We start from the raw sequence: 6,599 nt of genomic DNA on the forward strand, positions 1-6,599 counted from the left end.
TTTTTTTTTTGACACAGATTATTAAAAATATTTATTACAAGCAGATTCCTTTTCCCATATTCAAAAGAAAAACGTATGACTGGAAATACTGAGATGGCAACTGGTGAAACCAATTCCCAGTCCTTATCAAGTTAGGAATCAATAAAGGAAAAGATACTTTGGAACTTAAAATTAGGGAAGCCTATACACAATTTAGATGGGGGGGAAGAGAAAAACAAAAAAACCAAAATAAAGTCATATCGTTTACATTTTACAGCCTTTAATTAAGCACATAAAACTGTACTATTTAATATATTTTTCCATGAACTTTTTGTGAAATTCAGATCGCAGCGTATCATTTACAAATCTTTTGTCTTTCTTCTGATCATCTACACCTTTTGCACAGTTCTTGAAAACAACATCATCATCCCACCTTCTTTTAACTTTGAAGTTGGCCTGAGGCTGGGATGGGCCAGTGAGATTAAGGAGAGGGTTTCTACTCAGAATGTTTTCCATACAAATCCTTTCTTCTTCAGCCTTTTGTTCTTGTTCCTTCCTGGACTGCTCTTCAGCTCTTTCTTTTTAAATTTTTTCCAGCTCCGCAAGAAGAGCTGCAGTATCATCATCATCACTCTTCTCTTCAAAATCTTTTTTTTTTTTTTTTTTTTTTGTGGTACGCGGGCCTCTCACTGTTGTGGCCTCTCCCATCACGGAGCACAGGCTCCGGACGCGCAGGCTCAGCAGTCATGGCTCACGGGCCCAGCCGCTCCGCGGAATGTGGGATCTTCCCAGACTGGGGCATGAACCCGTGTCCCCTGCATCGGCAGGCGGACTCTCAACCACTGCGCCACCAGGGAAGCCCCCCCTCTTCAAAATCTTCATCTTCCTCATCTGTTAGAGGGTCGCCTGCATTGAGGTTGGCAGCGGGAATCTGGTCCAACCGAGGCTTCTTTGACACTGAAGAGGAGGTTGTATGTTCTCGGGTTGGTCGGTCTCTGTTTTTTTCTCTTGCAGCAGCTCTCTCTCTCTTCCAACTCTCTCCTGAAGTCACGGTTCTGAACTTCTTCAGGGGCATCCTGAGTGGTCTGTCTATATTTTATCTTTGTATGAGAGGGTAGGTCTCTGCTTGAATATTGCTTTGAGAGTTGGCTCAAATCACCTTCTCCTTTACCTCTCCCCCCTCTTGCAGGTTCAAAAGTTGGCCTCGCTGCTGTTGTCATCTTAGTCTGCTTTCCTGCTGCTGCTCACTTTTAGTAAAAATCTTTAAAGGGGACAATTGTGGCAAAGAAAGAAAGGCTAGAATAGAAGACAACCATACAAAAATGGAAAAGATTGTCATAGCCATTTCATTCTCTATTGGTAAATGTTCCTTCTACTTGTGATATATACAGATGCACTGTTAGCTCCTGAGGTACCAAACAGCCTGCATGTTTTGCAAAATGTTTCCTGAATCTGTATCACATTCACCTTCACTGTATTTATCAAAACTGCATACATGCCCCTTATACTACTGTTTACCTGTTTCCTTACCTCAAAGTTTAAGCTTTCTATGTATTTTAGATTTACCTTAAACAAGAGTATCTGGGAAAACAAGCATGTGTGCTTTTTCCTAATGTATATTAAAATAAACACTAAATATTAAAATAAGCATCTGTCCATGCAACACGCATCAAATATTTCATATCCCCAGTGGAATTTGTACCACACTTTGGGAAACAAGACTTACTGCTATCAACACCAGAGTCACCCTTTCTTGCAAAATGAATAAAACAGTACCTCCAGTCACTATATCTATGGAAAAGACTATATTGCAGTCCCTCAAGATCAGTTTGCATCATGTCCAGAGTATTTGGGGGATTATTTCCATTCTGTAGTCAAATAAAAAATACAAAAAAAAAAAAAGCCTTTGAAATAGAGGTTTCTCCACTTACACTGCCAGAGAGCGTATGAAGGACTTCCCTACATCCCAGCCAGGAAGTCACAGCAGAGAACTGGCAGCAGCCCTATTTTGTAAGGCTGTCCACTGACAGAAATGCCCAACTGAAGGCCTGAAATTGAAACTAATGATTGACCAGGAGTTTCAACAGCTTTTCTCTTAATTCTGGCAATGGAAATAATAGTGAAGTTATTCAGTGTTTGAAAAGTAAATCTTCACTGCTTTTCGGTCTTGCATTTAGAAGAGTGTTGAGGAAATAGTAAACAAATTTCTTTTCAATAGTTGCATTCCCCTTGGAGAATTTACATTCCTTCCTAACATACCTCAAAGAGCTATAAAAACACACCAGTTCAAAAGAGGAAAAAGGAGAGTTAATATTTAAAGGAGCAGTTAGGAATCAATTACCCTCAGTTTAATAATAGTTAACATTTATTGAATACCTAAGATATGTCCAGGACTGTGCTAATCATTGTACTTGCATTATCTGTTCTGTTACAATCACAATAACCCAATATGTAGGGAACTTTTATTACCATCATTTTTCAGAGGAAAACAAACAGAAAAGTTTTGGACAGAACTCAAACCCAGGGTTCTCTGACTCCAGAGATGAAGCTTTTAATCATTACATATATATAAACTCTCAGTCAGTTCTCTGAGAACCTCGGTTGAATTCCCAAATTAACTATCCTCCTGATTTTTAACATACATTTCCTTATTTGTTACACCAATAAGAAGCACAGAACTTGATAGCCAATTAGACCAAAGGAAAGTTATAATAGTTGACGATGAAAGCTATCAAGAAAAGTTAACAAATATATTTACTGTATGTCAATCATTTTACATATATTATCAAATTTAACCCTCAAAACAAGCATATAATACCCATTTCACAGATGAAGAAACTGGGGCTTTAGAAAATAAGGAACTTGACCAAAGTTATATACAAGTGGCATTTTAACCAGGCATTCTGACTATAGGGCCCATTATCTTACCATGCTAAAGGAAATTCTCTAAAATAAGGGAAAAGAATCATTTTCAGGGTATTTATATGGAGGACTTTGACCAGTCCTCATCTTCACTGAGTGAAAAGGACAAGATTAATTCATCATCCTCAAAACTGGATCCTGGGCTGGCAGCATCAGCACCATCTGGGATCTTGTTCATAATGCAAAATGTCAGCTCCTACCCAGAACTACTGAATCAGAAACCTGAGTGTGGGACCCCGCTTCTTTTTAACAAGCCTTGTAGGTAATTCTGATGCTCATAAAGTTTGAGAACCACTGGTTTAAAGCACTACTCCCTTACTCTGGCAGCACCTTAGGATCACTTGAGATCTTTACATAAATAAGATGCTTGGGCTTGTCCCTAGAGATTCTGATTCAGTTGATTTGGGCGGCAGCATAGACAATGGTATTTTAGAAAATGTTATCAGGTGGTTCTAATGTGCAGTGTGGTTGAAAACCAATGGCTTAAAATTGAAAGAGCTAACCAAGAAGAAAGGCTGTGAAAGAGCTGGATTTGTTCTGTACAGAGAAAGAATAAACTTACTTGGATATGCCTAAAAACATTTCTGGAGAGTTCTTGAATTCTAGGATTATAAAACAGTGACCTTATTGCCTTTAAAGTGTTATATATCTAATTTCTGAAGCATTTAAGGACACAAAGATGACCACATATTAAATAAACTGGACCCAAGAGATTAAGCACCTCCATGGTTCATACTGTTTTGTTGTTGTTAAAGTACTTTATCTCCTAAATTTATGTTTTTATAAAGCCTTTAAGGAATAAAATATTTATGTCTCGATCACTTGATGAGCACAATGTTGACTTTCATCTAATAATTTATGATTGCTATTATGATGACATTTTGTCTCTGATCTCATAAAGCGTTCTTATTTGTTCCTCCCAAAATAAGCAGTCAGTGCCTGTGCTGTTATCTCTAACCACTCCAATATCTGATTCACCTGGGATGAATGAATGGGAAAACCACAGTGACAAGTCATCTTTCCCAAATAAATTACAAAAGCTTTAGAGTTACTAGTCGCAATCCATGATATATAACCTGCATGGACTCTACACCTTCCACAAGGAAACCATGAACTTTGGAAATAACTTTTTTCTTGTATTAAACTGCCACCACATGTCTATAGCAGCGCTATTCACAATAGCCAAAAGGTGGAAACAACCTAACTGTCCATCAACAGAAGAACAGATAAACAGACTGTGGTACATCCTTACAATAGAATGTTATTCAGCCACAAAAAGAATGAAGTACTGACACATACAACAACACGGATGAACCCTGAAAACATTATGCTAAAAAGCCAGACAAAAAAGGTCACATTTGGTATGATTCCACTTATATAAAACATCCAGAATAGGTAAATCCACAGTACAGACAGTAAGTAGGTCAGTGGTTTTCCAGGGATTGCAGGTTAAGGGGGAGTAGGGAGTGACTGCTTAATAAGTACAAGGTCTCCTTTCAGGTTGATAAAGTGTTTTGGACTTAGATAGTGGTGATGATCGCACAACACTGTGAATGTACTAAAAGCCACTGAGTTGTATGCTTTAAAACGGTTAATTTTAATGCTATGTGATTTTACCTCAATAGAAGATAATTTTTAAAATGACTGGCACTACTTCTCCAAAAAGCACATTTGGCATCTGTGTTTTCTTTAGATTACCATAAGATGCACGGAAGTAAAACATGCAATTTTTTTTCACTTTCATTTTGAAATAATTATAAATAGGAAACTGCAAAGGTAGTATAGGGAGGACCCATGTAATCTTCATTCAGTTTCCCCACCAGTCGTATCTTACATAATTAATATAATCAGGAATTGGACATTAGTACAATGAGCGTGTATAGTTCTGTATCAATTTTTTACTGCAATATTCACTTTATTGTGGTAGTCTGGAATCAAACCTGCAATATCTCCACGGTATGCTCCTATTTCTTTTCTCCAGGTGGGACAAACTCTATGGTTCAATTTACACCATCATCCCGGAGATAGACTTATCTGAAAGCAAGTGTTTGCTGGGCTTTTTCTGTTTTATTACATGTATAGACTCATATAACCACCACCACAATCAAGAAACAGAAATATTCCACCACCACAAACATCTCCCTCATGCTATTCCTTTAGAATTGTACTCATATTCCCTCCTCAACACCAACCCTAACCCCTGGAAGCCACTAATCCGTTTTTCCATCTCTATAACTCTGTCATCTCTAGAATGTTATATAAAGAGAATTATGTAGTATGTATCTCTTGAGACTGACTTTTTTCATTCACTGTAATGTCCTTGAGATCCAAGTTGTGTGTGTGCATTCCTTACTATTACTGAGTAACATTCCACGGTATGGATGTACCACAGTTTGTCTAACCATCACCTATCAAGGGACAGTTTGGTTGTTTCTAGTTTGGGGCTATTACAAATAAAGCTTCTATGAACAATTGTGTACAGGTTTTTGTGTAAAAATAAATTTCCAATGAATATTTAATAGATGCCCAGGAATACGATTGCTGGATTGTATGGAAAATGTATATGTTTAGAATTTTTTAAGAAACTGCCAAACTGTTGTCAAGTGTCTATACCATTTTATATTCCCACCAGCAATATATGAGAGATACACTTTCTCCACATCCTTGCCAAATGTTGATTTAGTATTGTTACTATTCCTTATTTCAGCTGTTCTAAGAGGTGTGGAGTAATATCTCATCATTATCTAAATTTGTATGTCCCTAATGGTTAGTGATATTAAATACCTTTTCATGCACTCATTTGCCATAATATACTCTCATCAGTGAAATTTCTCTTCATGTCTTTGCCCATTTTTAATTGTATTATTTGCTTTTTATATTGATTTTTGAAAGTTCTTTATGTATTCTACATGAGTCTTCTGTCAGATATATGGTTTGCAAATATTTTCTCCTAGTCTGTAGCTTGTCTTTTTAATTTTCTTAATAAGGTCTTCATAAAGCAAAAGTTCTAATTTTGATAAAGTCTAATTTATCACTGTTTTATGAATAATACTTTTGGTGTCTTCTTTAAGACATCTTCACCAAGCCCTAGGTACTAAAGATTTTCTGATGTTATCTTCAAAATGTTTATAGTTTTACATTTAAATGTACTAAACATTTTAAGTTAATTTTCATATAACATGTAAGGTTTAAGTTGAAGCATTTTTGTTTGTGGATATCCAACTGCTCCAGCACCATTTATTGAAAAAATTATTCATCTTCCATTGAATTGCTTTTGCACATTTAGAAAAAAAAAATCAACTGGCTATATTTGTCTGGGTATATTTCTAAGTTCTTTATTCTATCCAATTGATCTCTGTGCCTCTCCTTTCACCAGTACCACCACAGTCTTGGTTTCTGTAGTATACCATCATTCTTGAACTCAAGTGGAGTGATTCCTACCAATTTATTCTTCTTTTTAAAAACTGTATAAGCTATTCTAGTTCCTTTGCTTTTCCATATAATTTTAGAATAACTTTGTCTATGTCTATAAAAAATCTTGCTGAGATATTTATAGGATCTGCATGTTAATCTGGGGAGAACTGACATATTTACTATGCTTTACACTCATTTTAGATCTTTGATTTCTTTCATCAGTGTTTTGTAGTTTTCAGCATACGAGTACTGCATATTTTATTAAATTTACACCTATTTAATTT

General features: G+C 36.2%; 1 pseudogene; it reads right to left on the minus strand.

The window, feature by feature from the left end:
* On the minus strand, positions 1-1,222 carry LOC101318057 (spliceosome-associated protein CWC15 homolog; annotated as a pseudogene).
* Between the last annotated feature and the right edge of the window lie 5,377 nt (positions 1,223-6,599).

The sequence above is a fragment of the Tursiops truncatus genome, chromosome 17, assembly GCF_011762595.2.
Source record: "Tursiops truncatus isolate mTurTru1 chromosome 17, mTurTru1.mat.Y, whole genome shotgun sequence".
Classification (NCBI taxonomy): domain Eukaryota; kingdom Metazoa; phylum Chordata; class Mammalia; order Artiodactyla; family Delphinidae; genus Tursiops; species Tursiops truncatus.